Below are 15,529 nucleotides of genomic sequence, written 5' to 3' on the forward strand. Positions count from 1 at the left end.
AGGGCTACAGCAGGAGGTTTCTGTTTTAATTGATGCTGTTCTTATCTTGTTTGTTGTTGTTATCTTTAAAAAGATCATATCCACTTTACAACAAGTCAATTTTACTTAAATTGGGGCTACCCAACAAAAACACTGTTAGTCATTTATGATCTGAGGTCTGCTGTATGAACTAAATTATGATACACGTTAAAAGCCATGAGATGTCCATTTTGTCATAAATAAGGCAGTGACATTACTCATTAGTAGCCTTTATTAGATCTGCCCTTTTCCCCGTCTACTTAATTCTGACAAAGATCATTTTTGTTCCAGGGATGTACTTCCTGGGATTCTCAAGATATTCCATGGGGCATGCTCTCCCCGAATGATGCCTTTGTTCTTGTTCTCATCTGTGTTAGAGAATCCAGTGCCCTGACCTACCTTGCACCCAGACAAATCATGAAGATTTGGTCCAGTCTTAAGCTTGCCCCCCTTTTTCACAGGGAGGTGTAGTAAGCAGGCTGCCCAGACTCCCAAAATAATCACACAGAAACTATATCATTTAAATCACTGCTTGGCCTATTAGCTCTAGCTTCTTATTTGCTGGCTTTTGCATCTTAATTTAGCCCATCTCCATTAATCTGTGCATCACCATGGGGTTGTGGCCTACCAGCAAAGTTTCAGTGCATTTGTCTCTGGCAGCACATCCATGGCTTCTCCCTGACTCCACCTCCATTCTCCCAGCATTCAGTTTAGTTTTTCCCGCCTAGCTAAATTCTGCCCTGTTATAGGTCCAAAGCAGTTTCTTTATTCATTAATGATAATCACAGCATACAGAGGGGAATCCCACATCAGGGAGGCACTGGGCACACTTCTGAACAAAAATCTTCTGGTCTTTCTGAACATGCATTTTTAATTCACTGCTGTTGGTTAACACCATAATTGCTACAACCTGAAGAGGGACACAGAGCAGCTCCCTGTTCTTAAGCAAGGCTTGGGAATGACTTATAAACAGCAGACTGCAAAGTAGGTCTGAGCTGGACACACCAGCTCTTGGGAGGCAGAGGCAGGCAGAGCTCTGTGAGTTCAAGGCCAGCTTGGTCTACATAGTGAGTCCCGAGCTAGGCAGGGCTACGTAGAGAGTTCCTATATCAAAACAAACAAAACAAAAACACCAAAGTAGGTCTTAATTTTTAAAAATTCAGTGCATAATCATTTCATCAAATCCATTATATCTATATAATTTTTGTTTTTAAATGAATATAATCTATGAATATTCAAAGTGATGGATTTTATAATATTTTTATCCAAGTATGTCATGTACTTTGACTATTGCCAGTTTCCTCTCCCACTTCCCCTTTCTGTTTCTTCCCTTCCTCTTCATGTCTTATATGTGTACATGCATCACACACACACACACACACACACACTGCCTAGATTCCACCTATAGGTTTGTCTATACATAGGTTTGTCTTTCTGAATCTGACTTCTTCGCCTAATATACTGACCCTCCTCAGTCCTATTCACTATCTTGAAAAATGATAGCATTTTGTTCTTTGTGACTGGAGACCCCTGGAGACGTGCAGAAGGGACAGGATGGGGTGGGGTCCTGGGCGAGGTCTTCCCAGCCTCCTCCTGACTCTTCTCCATGTGAATGCATTTGTGCTCACGTGTGTGTATACACATACATGCAGAAGGGTAGCAAAACCAGTTATATTTCTGTCACTACCCAGAAGTCTTTAAATGTGAACTTTGTTGGTGTTTACGCTTTCGAGACAGGGCATCATCATTCAGTCCAGGGTGACCTGAAATGCCTGAGAGCTCGGATTACAGGTATCTAAAAGAAAGCATAGTCGTGCCTGTCCCTACCTTCCAAAGGGCCAATCCTGGGCTTCCTTTTCATAATGTCATGTCTTGCCATTGGCTCCCTGGACTCTCGCTGGCTCATTTTGGAGCAGTTTCGGAATCCTTGGTCAACTTCCCATGCTTTCAAGCTGTGTGCTGATGGACCTTTCCCGAGAGCTGTAGCATGAAATCCCCACGCTCATGTTCAGCTTCACTCCCACACACAAAGAAAACATTTCTTCGTTGCTGCTTTCTTCTCTTCCCCCTTTCCCCCCCAAGAGAAGCCCCTGCATCTACTTATGGACAATGTTCTAGAACTACCCTGCCAGAATGATTTTCCTAATGGGAAATCTAATGGGGCCTCCCACTGACAGAGAAGACCACCCCATCCGCAGCTAGGGACAAGAGACACTCCCAGCCCAGATGTAAGGAAATGTAGCAGATCGTGGCTTGGTGTATATGCATTGCTTATTTCATATTTGAGCGTCTTTTTTTTCTTTCCTGAAGATATTTCTATTGAGCTCACTGGTGGAGTCAACCATCTGGAAAACATCAAGCCTCACCCCACTGAGGTAAACCCCTATTGCGTATTTTCCCTTTAATGTGAGCCCAGTGGGCATGCAGTGTGAATCTCTATGTTTAGCGCAGTTCCGTGCCAAGGCAGCTCTCAAACATGTGACGCTCTCTAAATAAATCAGTGTTTTACAGACACATTGACCACCCCTCCTAATTGATGTGAACAGATAATTTAAATGGGGCTCTAAAGAGCCTCACGGCTTCTTGATGTGAGGTCCTCTTTACATCCTAAGCGGTGGATTCCAGCGTCGGAGAGCTGTGAAGCAATCAATGTGAAACATCACGTGTCTGCCTGGGGTGCAGCTCAGTGGAGGGGTGTACGGAGAGTAGAGAATAAGGACCTAGGTTTGCTACAGCATCCTGCCCAAAGAGAACTCCCGAAATCTACTCTTTAATTTTCATTAATGCTGTTTTGTTTTTTTTAAATCTGACCCATTCTTGCCCAAGATATAGAAATAAATATTGGTCTAAATCCACAAGCCAAAACTCCAGCTCATTCATTCTCAAGGACACAGGGCAGGCGGTGTACCAATTGAACTAATACAAATTGAAAGACCATCTACGTTATTCAAGATGAACGGACTACAATAAAAATTTATATTTAAATGAGGAAAATGTTCATGCTTCTATAGTAGGAAACTGCTCATTCGATTCTCGGCTGCTCAGACCCAAATAATCACATAGAAACTATTTTAATTACAACACTGTTTGGCCAATAGCTTAGGCATATTTTTTAGCTAACTCTTACATCTTAAATTAACCCATTTCTAGTATTCTGTGTATTAACATGAGGTTGTGCCCTACTGGTAAGGTTCTGGTTGGCATCTTTCCCCTTCAGCAGCCACATGGTGTCTCCTTGATTCTGCCTACTTTCTCTTTATCTCTGTTCAGATTTCTTGCCTGGCTTTACTCTACTAAGCCACTGGCAGAAACAGCTTATTTAATAAGCAATGGTAGTAAAACATATTCATAGCATACACAGGGGATCCCACATCATGTTTCCTTACCATCCTGTGTTCTGAAGTGTTAATAAAGTTAATTTCAGTTCTCTGAATGTGTAGGATGTGGTCTAGTCAGGCAATGGTAAATAGACTGCAGAAATAGCAAAAGTAGCCAAATGTTATTAAATTCTGCCAGTTACTGTGGTTAGTTTACGGAAAGTCGGGTGATGTTACTGGAGATCACTGGACCATCTCATTTCTTCCTGAGGATGCACCGCTTAGCACACTGAGCCATCCCTGGGGAGAAGGGACACTGGGCACTGGGTTATGCCTGAGTCTTCCAATACATGTTTAGGCTACTGCATCAAAAAAATTATCCAACAATTTAGTGATAAACTAATTTTTTTCCTATGCTCAGTTGGTATTGCAAAGAACTGATGAAAAATGACTCTAGGCAAAGGAGATAGAAGTGAGATTAAGTTACGAGGGAGAACCAGGTGGTGGTGCACATCTTCAACCCCAGCTCTTGGGAGGCAGAGGCAGGCAGATCTCTGAGTCTGAGGCCAGCCTGGTCTACAGAGTGAGTTCCAGGAAAGCCAGGCTACTCAAAGAAGAAAGAATCATTCTACTTTTTAGAGAAAGCTCCCTTTTTATTTTATGCATATGGGTGTCTTGCCAGCTTTTTATGCTGTTACTGAAGTGACCACATGGCTTTTTTTCTTCTTTAGCCTGCTGGTGTGGTTAGATGATATAATGATCTTGGTTGCTGACTTGATTAGGTTGAGAGACACCCAGATTAGCAAAGGACAGGGCTGGGTGTGTCCCTGAGAACATTTCCAGAGATCAGGAGTACTCTAACTTCATAGATGGCTTGCCATGGGTTCAAACCATGACCAGCCTGCTGGGAGGTGTTGGAATGATACGGTGGGGACAAGTTATAGAAAGCAGGTCACTGGGGGAGGGAGTGTGCCTTTGATGGGTGTATCTAGGCTCTGATCCCCACTGTAACTTCCTTCTGCTCCCTGCCCATCATGAAGTAAGCGGGTCCACTTAATGCCATGCTTGCTACCGTGATATTGAACCTTATCATGGGCCTAGGAGCAATGGAATCACTTAACCATGCTCAAAAAACCTCTGAAACCATGGATCAAGATAAAATGCTCCTCCTTTTAGAAAGGATCAAGCCTTGTTTATACTAAGAAGCAATCTGGAGCTGAGTTACAGCCACAGAACTTGTTTGTTAACACACACACACATACATGCATGAATGCATATATATATATATGTATATATATATATATATATATATTAAGCTTGAGCATTTGTTTTTTGAGATGCACAGATAATACTGGCTTCCTAGGCTCGTATAAAGCACAAGTTCAGTCAATTCTCTAAATATTTCTGTCATGTTTTGAGTCTATTCTTATTTTCACATACTTGGTTATGTGAAATAAAATGAGGTTATTTCACCTCCTCACTTGGATCATTGCAACAGCCTCCAAACTATTGAAGCAGCAATAACTGACTGAGAACCATAAGGAAATCTGAAGGGTTTTTTTTTGAGACAGAGTTTCCCTGTATATCCTTGCCTCTTCTGGAACTTGCTCTGTAGACCAGGCTGGCCTCAAACTTACAGAGATCTGCCCACCTCTGCCTCCCGAGTGCTGGGATTAAAGGTGTGCGCCACCACCTCCTGGTGGAATCTGATGTTTTATATACTTGAAAACCGACATGTTAACCTGAATGCTGGGAGCTTGCCTCATGTGGACAGAGTACACAAGATTCCTGGTTTACTAACTTCCGGAATAGCAAGCCAGGAAACTTTCACCGTCTCTCTGTGTTCCTAGTCCCACAGAGGCACAGTGGAGTGACCCAGGCAGGTGCCAAACATTTACTAATGTTCTGCCTCTGCAGAGAAACCCAAGCCTAAGGAACTCAAATCTTTCCATGGGGTTCAAATACGGTGACTTTCCCCTTGCTCCAGAAACTAGATCTCTGTGCTCTAAGGATGTCTGCTATACAAATGTTACAAAGATACACTAGAAGAAAAGGGCACTTGCTATCTCTCCCTCCCTAGTTCAGCCTAGATCCAAATCAGGTCAGCCAGGGGCTGCCTTCTCCCCCGGCCCCACTGCTCACTCCTCCACCTCACAGCATGGACTTGAAGCCTCTCCAGCAGCCTGTGTTCATTCTAACCTCCAGGTCTCGGCTTGGATCATCTTCCTAGCCTCGCTCCTTCCCTACTCATCTACCTAATGGCTGCCCTATGGTAGCCGTTCCAGTCTTCCGGAACCACGAGCCAAAACAAACCCACTTTCTTTATAAATTACTCAGTCTCAGGCATTCTCTTACCGAAGCAGAAGACAGAGGAAGACGCTATCTCATTTCACTTCTCCTTCCAAGCAGACCCGAATGGAATGAGTCACCGCACAGCGTAGCTTTGCATGCTACGGCTTTCCGAAATGCTGTGAACAACTACTAATTCATTCCAGAAACACTCTGGTTATTCGATCGTCTGTGTGATTCATCAGCTTTAAAGGAGCCTCAGGACCTGCTGCCTGCTCCTCTTACACCGTCCCTGGATCTCGGTTTTGTTTTCTGTGAAACAAAGTTAACGGCATTAGCCACCGCTCTGGCCCTGAGAAAAGAAAGCGAAGAGAAATAACAGCAGGCTTACTTACCATGCGTTAGGGAAGAATTGGAGGCAGACCCACAGGAGGCAGAATAATTCTGGGATATCCACCTCTTGAACTATGTGCTCGGTGGCAATGACTCTCCCTGCACTGCCTGAGTGTTCTGCGGGCCTGCTGGCTGGAGAGAGTCCTCCTAGGCTTGAGGCTGGACCTGTTATGTGGACTTTAGAGCCGTGGGCAACCCAGCCTCATCTCATGGAGACAGTAGAGTATGTGATAGCCTTGTATTGGATACCCGACATAGGCTGCTCAGAAGGAGAGAAGGTCGTTTGCATTCAATTTGGGCGTTTCCCATCCCTGGTCAGTTGGTCTCACTGCATTAGCCCGAGGTGAAGCAGCTCACAGCAGAGCAAAGCCTTATTTCACCTCATGACCAGGGAACAAACGAGAGGAAGCGGGTGATGTCAGAGGTATATCCCGAATAACCTAGCATACCCACTAGGTGTCATCTTGAAAAGTCCCGCCATCTCCCAACGCAACTCACTGGAGACCAAACCTTCATCACATGGGCCTGGGGGGCATTCAACACCAAGTACTAGCAGCTGGAAGTAGACGGAAACATCTGGAACTTGGTCTGGCTCCCACTGATTCTCTTTTTCCCAACTGGGTTACAAACCTTTCTTTTTTTTTTGAAAGAATTTCAACCCTTGCTCACACAGTCTCTTGCATGCTAGATCACGGAACACGGAAAACGTGGAAGTTGATGTGGTAAACGTCCAGGCATAATTAAGCGAAAAGTTGGTCGCTCCCCACAGAACTCAGATCCGCGGTGACCTGTGGGAGAGCCCTGGTGAGCTAGTCCACAGCTAACCCCCTTCTCTCCCGCCCATCTGGACTCACAGGCATGTTCTGACAGTGATGTATGATTACTGGAGGAGCACAGTAGGGGACATGGCATGGTGAAGCCATAAAATCCCATTTTCCACAGAGATACTTGATAATGTGATACAGGAAATGTCACGGAAGCCGTATTGGAGACTAAAACGCATAGTCTCAATGGATTTTATTGTTATTTTTCTGCTACCACAGATAGAAGCAAATAAACACTATTTTATGCTTACGGCACCACTGACCCAGGGAAGCACATAAAAGAGATTCCAGCGTGGTTAGAGCAGGAACATGGAGAGGCCATGGGAGAGCGTGTACAGTTGTGGCCCCACAGTCCAGCCATGGTAGTGAAGAGCTCTGGGGAGGACAATATGCTATGTTCCATGTTGTTAAGAATTCACTTACTGAGATCTAGCTGATGACATTTTAGTACTTAAACCCTCAACTTCAAGCATTTGCAGGGTGACTCATGGTTTAATATTAAGGATGCCATCCAAAGAATTCCCTTAGTGGTGTGGAATACAGGGAATTCAGATGACACTAGAAAACTCCAGACAGAACTGGGACAGAGACATTCCCTTGAGCTGCACCCAGAATAGGATTTTGCCAATATTAGTGAGAAAGCTGTAAGAGTTGGTGGCTTTGGCTAAAATCATCCTCTCTGCAGGTATAGAACCCAAAGTGTATTGGTTCAAAGAACCAAAGTTTATTTCTCACCTTTGACCACTGTGGGTTCTGATGCAGCTGTGCCCTCCCCAGGCCACCACTCATCTTTCCCACTCAGATACAAGCTAAAGGAGTAGTTCCTGTCTGGGATGCTGTTGTTATGGCAGGAGGTGGAGGAAGGACGGGGACATGGGATGCTCTTCTGTATGCTGTGAGTATGGTAAATTACCACTGGTTAATAAAGAAGATGCTTTGTTCTATGGCAGGGCAGAATAGAGCTAGGCAGGAAAGCCAAACTGAATACAGAGAGAAAGAAGGCAGAGTTGAGGGAAATACCAGCAGCTGCCAGGGAAGCAAGATTTGTAAAAAGCCACAGACCTCGTGGCAAAATATAGAATAATAGAAATGGGTTAATTTAAGTTGTAAAAGCTAGTTAGTAATAATCCTGAGCTAATAGGACAAACAGCTTGTAATTGATATGAGCCCCAGAGTGGTTATTCTGGAACTGGCGAGCGGGAGAGAAACCTCCAGTTACAGGACAGAACGACAGAACAGCTTTTAATATTTCTAGAACCACGTCTGCTACCAATAGCAAACTAATCTTCATGCGGATTAAGCACATCATGTATATTAAATGCTTAATTTTAAAGGAATTGTATAGTCGCACTCAAAAATGTGAGCACAGTCATTTTAAATTAATTTTATTGTGATTTAAAAATGTGGGCATTAGAAACTCTCGTAGGAATTACTAGAACTGGATAGGGACCAAAGGAGATGTTCACTAGGTAGATAGGTACTCACCATGCACATAGGAAGTCTTGAGTTTGACCTCCAGCGCCCGTAAAAAAGCTGGGTATGGTGGCATGTGTTTGTAGCCCTTGCACCAGGAGTGCAGAGGCAGGAGGATTTGCCGGACAGCCTGTCCAGCTAAATAGAACTCACTGACAGGTACTGTTTCAGAAATTGAGGTAGCGATCACTAGAAGAAGGCATTTGACAATGACTTCTGGCCTCCACCTGCACCTTCTACACACATATGAACATGCAGACACGCAGACACACACACACGTCATACACACAGAACAAACAAATTGACCTCCACTGGCATTGGCAGGTAGGATCCTGAAATGGGAAAGGTTTTTTCCAATGCTTTCCTTCTAGAAGTGTTTCAGAAAGCCGAGTCAGTGTCCCACGAGTTGTAGCATGACCTGGAAGGTAAGTTCAATGTGCGTGTTCTGGGCTTGACCAGATATACTGAACTGAGGCTTGGAGCATGGGAGAAGGTTCTTCACTTAACTAGTGCTCCAGACCCATTCTCCCAGCCCCATCTTTCTCCCCAGCCCCTTACGGGTTTTATTACATAGTCCAGTCTGTTCTCAAATTCAGACTCTTCCTGCTTCAGCCTTCCAATTTTTAGGATGACAAGTGTCCACTACCATGACCAGCTTTATGTGACTCGGATGCAGACCAACTATGGAGCTCTGTCCCTCAGGAAGCTGTAGGCTTCAGCAGGGTCCGCTCCTGCCAGCGTGTGTCCTGCTGAGAGTTTATGTTTTCACCTCTGCTTATGCCCTGGTCCTCTAAGGTACCACAAATAGAGCCAGCACGCATGAGCAGCCAGCACGCATGTGCTCAACAATGTGCCACAAATCCTGCTGGGTCTTGGGGTTTCCTGCTAGGAATGGGAGTGGAGGGGCTCTCTACAGATTAGTTCCTAAGGAGGGGCTCTGCCCCCTTCAAGTACAGTTCAGTTTGTATACTTTACTATTTTTCTCATAAATCGACATCTGTGAATCATTTTATTTGCCTATTTTTAGAAAGAAAATGTGACTACATTGAACAATGTTCTCATTTTAAAAAGCCCTCTTATAATAGTTAACAATTGTTTAAAAACTTATATTGTTAGCTGTTTCTCCTCAATAAGGGACAGTTGGAACCAACTGAATAGCAAACACTTCACTGAGTTTTGTGAGGTTTGCATTTGGGTAGCTATTGCAGTTGGCCCCGAAGATGAAAATGAAACCCAAAAGTTTCAGTCCTCCAGGGCTCTGCTGGGACTTTGCAGAGCGGTTTCATAAGACAGGACAGTAGTGCCTCCCAGGGGTGCCCTTCAGCTTTCTCCTGCAACAACCACAGTGCCTCCTGATTCCTTAAAGCCAACACACTTGGGCTTTTGAAAGAAATTTTCCCATTCTTGTGGGGCTAACTGGGCCTGGCTTGGTGACAGGGGTCACCCCTAAATCTATAAGCTCACTTCAGGGCAGTTCCAGCCTCTTCAGTGTGTGTCGTGGATAGAAGGAACATGTATGTTCTGTGGGTGATTACTGGCCATGCCCCTGAGCCCTTCTGAAACCTAGGCAGGTCCCTGTTAACCTGCTCAGCTCAGGGATGCAGGACCCTGCTGGCCATATGCACTTCCGGCGGTGGGGAGTTTGGCAATGAAGACTTTGGCATCTTTCTCAAGTCCCAGCTCACACCTCACTGAACTGTCAATGTTGACACCACACTGTTGATCTGAGCTTATTTCCCTCTTAATAAACCTTCAGTCTTCATAACCTATGGTGAAAGCGGGAAGCACACAGTTACTACAACATTTAGTTGAGAAAAAGGAAAGATTGGAGAGAAGGGGAAGGGAGAATTGAGAGTAGGGTGAAGAGGAAGAAGCTGCAGGCGGGAAGGGGGAGAAGGAGGGAAATAAAGGAGAGAGGGAGAGATGGAGGAAGGAAGAAAGTGGGAAAGGGGTAAAGGAAGGGGAGGACAGAGGAAATTGGAAGGAGGGAAAACAAGAAAGGGAGGGAGGGGAAAGGAAGGAAGGACAGAAGGAAGGAAGGGAGGGAGGGGAGACTGGAAGGGAGAAGGGAGGACAGAAGGAAGGGAGGGAGAGAGGAAAGGAGGATGGAAGGGAGTGAGGGCATAAAAGGGAAGGGCAGAAGAGGAGAGAGCAGAGACTGGAAAAGAGGAAGGACAAAAGGGAGAAAGGGTGGAAGAAGGAAGACAGGCTTCTGCCCATCTTCTCTGCCCCACAGTGCTGGGCTTTCAAGTATTCCCCAAACACCCAGGTCTATGTCTCTGACACCTGATTCTTTTCGCCCTGGCTCCTAGAGCCTGAGAGTTGAGCACAGCAAGAAGTTTGTCCTGAGAGATCTCACCTGCCCCTGCCCCATCATGCCATGCAGTTGTGAGGTTGGTTCACTCTCTGGAAAGGGCAGGCTGGCTGCCTTTGTCCTGACCACAGAACAGGCCCTCGTTAGCGCGGCATCCAGCGAATCATGCAAGTGGCAGCAACCCCGTGCCAACCACAGGCTCTGGTTTATATCTAGTTAATGGAGGCTTCCTTTAGTTTCTTGGGATTAGAATGCTTTAATATTGCCTTATAAAAATATTCCATTCTGGTTCGTGGGCAGAGCCTCAGTGTGGAGAGGCTGTGAGGCGGGACTGCCAGCTCCCCACATGCCTGTTTTTGTCTGTAATTTCTTAAGACCAATGAGTAGACATGGCACTCTGCAAAAACACAAAGACGAGGCCTTGGCCTTCTATCAGAAAAACACACCCTAATGAAAATAACCCAAGGAGAAGCCTAACAGGCAGTTTGAGGGGGCGGGGGCGGCGAAGTTAGAAGTATTTCTGTTGTTGTTTTTGTTTTTAGTCCGGAGTAACTAAGAGAAGGGGAGCTAACTGCATTCTGAGTTTTCTCTGTGTTTAATCTCCAGACTCCTGGTCTCAGGAGGTCACTAGATTCAAAAACCAAATTGTTCAAACTGACACCCCACCCCCCATCTCCTGCAAAGAAATTGCTCTCTAGCCAGCCAGCCCCTCTTTTCCGATGGCTTTGTGGCTGACCTTAGCTCCCCTGACAAGTGGAGGCTTAAATAAGATAATCACCTTCTAAAGCACTATGCCTCCCTCTAGGTTAGCTTCTAGAACAGAGAGTACAACACCTCTGAGGAGAGGACCACACCTGAAGTCCATCCCTAATCTCTTTCTGGTCATTTGCCTTCCCGAGAAAGCTGCCCTCACCACACAGAGCAAACATCAAGCCTGGAACTTCCAGAGACACGCCAGCTACTTGGCACGGTGGCAGAGCTGGTTCATCGAGATGCATTTTTATGGAAACCTCAAGTTATAACCCCCATGTGGCGGCAGATCATTATCCCAAGACTCTAAATTGAAGCGGCGATGCACTTGGAGGCGGATCTGTCATAATCGGGGCATTTTTCCTGTTACTGGTCTGCTTTAACAAGTGCAGGGAGGAAGTTGGACTCGAAAAGCATAAACTGTTTCACGTTTTGAATTGAACTTGTATGAAAATGGAAGCACTCCAAGATAAAGGAATCCTGGCAGGAGAGGAAGGAAAGATGGGGAGCGGGGTGGAAATAAAAGGCTTCTGTTACAGCCTTTACACTTCCTGAGTTAGCGCCGTGAAAAGGCGCAGGGTGGGGAAGTGGATGGAGACACAGCCCCTAATGAGAAAGCTATGCCCAGGACAGAGGTAGGAAGGGGGATGGAGATGGGGCCAGCGGATGTGAGGGCTGGGCAGCGAACTCTAAAGGAAATGCTAAGTAGCTCCCAGAGATGATCTTTGTGAAACAGCCAATTAGAATCACAGATCACTTTGATTTTGTCTTGAGGTCTTTTTGTGTTTTCCAAACACTCCACGATGGTGATATTTTTCTTAACCCACCAAACATATTGTTATTTTCTGCTGCAGTATAATAGTTTTTAAAGTATTTTCTGACAACATAAGACCTGTATAAAAGGCATTTTGATTTCTCTCGCTTCACCCTCTCCTCTTTTCCTTCCATCCCATCAACACCCCTCCCCACGCCTCCATATGGGTCCTTTTCCATGTTATGTCTTTTGATTCTGTTGTGTGAGTCACCGAGTTTAACCAGGCTCATTTGTCCAGCCATGGGTTTGGAACTGCCCAATGGAGCCTGGTGTGCTGATGACCATGGCTGTCCCTCTCCCATAATCCTTCAGTAGCCAGTAGTTCTTCGCGGAGGGGTTAGGGCCCTGTCCATTATATTTTTAAAAGAGTTTCTGGCTCCAAAGGCAGCAACCTTGACATCCGAGCCTGAGCCCACACAGCAGACAGAGGTCAGGGTCACTAAGCAGAGTTTTGTATGTGTTTGCACTCTCGGGCCTAGGGACATGCAGCATGCCCACACTGCCACACATTTTACATGCAGCTTGCAGAACTGATTTCGCCAACCTATGATGCTTCAACAGTTCCAGTGGCCCAGGCGTCGGTGACATGAGACAATGTAGTGACGACCCACTGCTGAGTGTTACCATCACCGTGTGGAGTCACCATTCACAAGGTCAAATCCAGCTGACTGTGAGGCATTGCTCTACAACTGAGGGTCCTACTGTCTGAACCCCACATAGTGGGGGGGCTGCTGCACTGGAGGAGAGGCCCCGTTTACCCTGGCTAGGGATGTCAACAGCAGTGGTCATTTTAGTGGCCACAATATTTTTATTATGAGTCAAACCAGGGCCTGGATCGCGAGGGGAGACCATCCTCACGTTTCTATATCCATCATACAGCTGGGTGCACAGTGGCTTCTCAGCACACAGAGGCCACAGAGTGTCTTACCTCTTTGACATTAGTCCTTGGGTTAGTGTATGGGTAAAAGGTGCCCTTAAAGGTGAACTCCAGCTTTCTGGCCTGGCTCACTGCCCCCTTCCCCCCACAAGCTAGTCACTCTATTCTTTATTTTGAAACTTGGAGTTAGGGGTTGCTTAGCTAACAGAAATGGCTCAGATTGGGTTGTGAGACATGGGTCAGAGCAACCTTAGCATGAACCAGCGTCATCTTCTTTGCTGTCTTTCAAACATCCAGTCACAAGATAGAAAGCCAGGCATGCTGAACACCTAGAAAAGACAGTTCGGGGGTGGGCGGGATACTGCTTGAAGATGAAGGCAACAGGGATCCGTGGGGAGAGAAAGGGGTCCAAGGAACGTTTGGCCAAGGTGTCTAGCTTTCCCTGCTCCCCTCACTCTCAGATGAGCACTCTGCCTCCCTCCATGTGAGGGAAGCCCATGGGCACATGCTCAGCTCCCTGCAAACACTGGACCAACTCTCTAAGTCCCCTGGGTCATCTCCATGTGGCCACTCTTCTTCCTCCGGGACCTGGTCCTGCCCCTGCATCCAGGACACCACTCGCCCCTGTCTTCTTGGTAACCTCCTGTCTTAGTTAGGGGATCTGTTGCTGTGGAGAGACACCATGACCATGACAACTCGTATAAAGGAAAACATCTAATTGGGCCTGGCTTACAGTTTCAGACATTTGGTCCGTTATTGTCTTGGACAGGGAACATGGTAGTGTGTAGAAATACATGATGTTGGAGGAGCTGAGAGTTCTACATCCAGATCGGCAGGCAGCAGGAGAGACTGTGTGCCACCGTGGGTGTAGCTTGAGCATATGAGACCTTAGAGCCCACCTCCACAGTGACACACTTCCTCCAGCAAGGCCACACCTACTTCCACAAGACCACATCTCCTAAAAGTGCCACTCCTGATGGGCCAATCATTCAAACACATGAGTCTATGCAGACCACAACTACTCAAACCAGCACACCTCCCTTCAATTCCTTTCCCCTCTTCGCTCAAACCTCCTGCTTGTCTCTCTCCTGCCTCCTCTCACTGCCATCTAAGCAAACACAAGCTGCAGAGGGTCTCTCTAAAGTCTGGTCTCACACAGCCTTGCCTGGGTGGCTCAGCCATTCTTCTGGGAAGAGCTGCTTCCCGTGAGTGTGGGCCGCTAGCTTTCTTACCTTCCCTCTACCCGCTCCCTCGGGCTTCTCATCCCTGCTGGGAAACTACTTTTGCCCAAATCACCAGCGATGCAGCAAAGTGCAATGGAAGCTGCAGGCCTCAGCTTACCAGAGCAAAGTCCTGGGTCATCGTGGCTCCTTCCTGCTTGTGGGGCTTCCTTCCTGCTTGTGATGCTTCCTTCCTTGGCTTCTTGGGTCCTGCTGTCCTTGGGGAGATACACACACTGTTCAAGCCTGTCCCCAGTGTCTGTGTTTAGCAATAGCTCTCCAGCTAAGCTGCATAGCATGTACCAAGTCACCTGTAGGATCCTACATCTCACCTACACAGCAGGCAACATTTTCCAGAATTGAAACTATCCTGTCTCTTCTAAGAGACAATCCTCCCATTTCTTCCTCCCCCACAGCCTGGTGTTAGTGTCCTTGGGATTTTGTGTGTGCAAATTCCTGTCTTGGAGAGTACACTCCTTTTTTCCTGAACCCCTGACTCTTCACCTGTGAGCCTGCTGTTTGCGCCTTTCAGATCTTAGATTGCTCATTTTTCTTAGATTTGAGCCAGGAGCACCTATCACCTTCCATACTTCCATCTGTAATCCCTACCGAGGAGTTGATCTTCCCCACTAAAATCTACTGCCAGAGGGCAGTGTCTTTCTGTCTCATTCATTCCATCTCCCGTCAGCGGGACAGCAGGACATGGGGTACAGAAGATGAACGTTAACAATGCGATGATATTGGAGTTGTAGAGATGGCTCCGTGGGTAACAGCAGGCCTGAGGACCTAAGTGCCAGGCCCCAGGACCAGGTAAAAGCCAAACACAGGCACACGCTGTCGGCAATCCCACTGCAGCTTTACAGAGAGATGGAAGGCAGAGGCAGAAAGGACCCCAGATACTCCAGGGCCCGTCAGCCTGGCTCACACGGTGAAGAGACCCGGGCTTACACAAGAGAAATCAAGGACTGACGCCCAAACGTTGTCCTTTGTCCTCCACACGTGCACCATGGCACGAGTGTGACTGTGTCCCCACACATGAACACACACACAATACTGCAGGAAAAAGCAGAGCTTCTGTAGGGGTCAGTTGCTCCCAACAGGTCTTTGCTCTAGGATCCTTGCTTTCTCAGGTGAGCAACTGTGCCTGTATTCGGCTCACTTTCAGCTCACTTGCCAGGAGAGCAGCCATACACATATCCACACTGGCCCTTTTCCCACCACATGTAATGACTTATTTTGT

The 15,529-nt window shown here is 46.6% G+C and overlaps 1 pseudogene; it reads right to left on the reverse strand.

Annotated features, from left to right (window-relative positions):
- Positions 1-232: 232 nt before the first annotated feature.
- LOC142853047 (cytochrome c-like) lies at positions 233-14,431 on the reverse strand (annotated as a pseudogene).
- Positions 14,432-15,529: the final 1,098 nt, after the last annotated feature.

This window comes from Microtus pennsylvanicus, chromosome 6, assembly GCF_037038515.1.
Source record: "Microtus pennsylvanicus isolate mMicPen1 chromosome 6, mMicPen1.hap1, whole genome shotgun sequence".
Lineage (NCBI taxonomy): Eukaryota > Metazoa > Chordata > Mammalia > Rodentia > Cricetidae > Microtus > Microtus pennsylvanicus.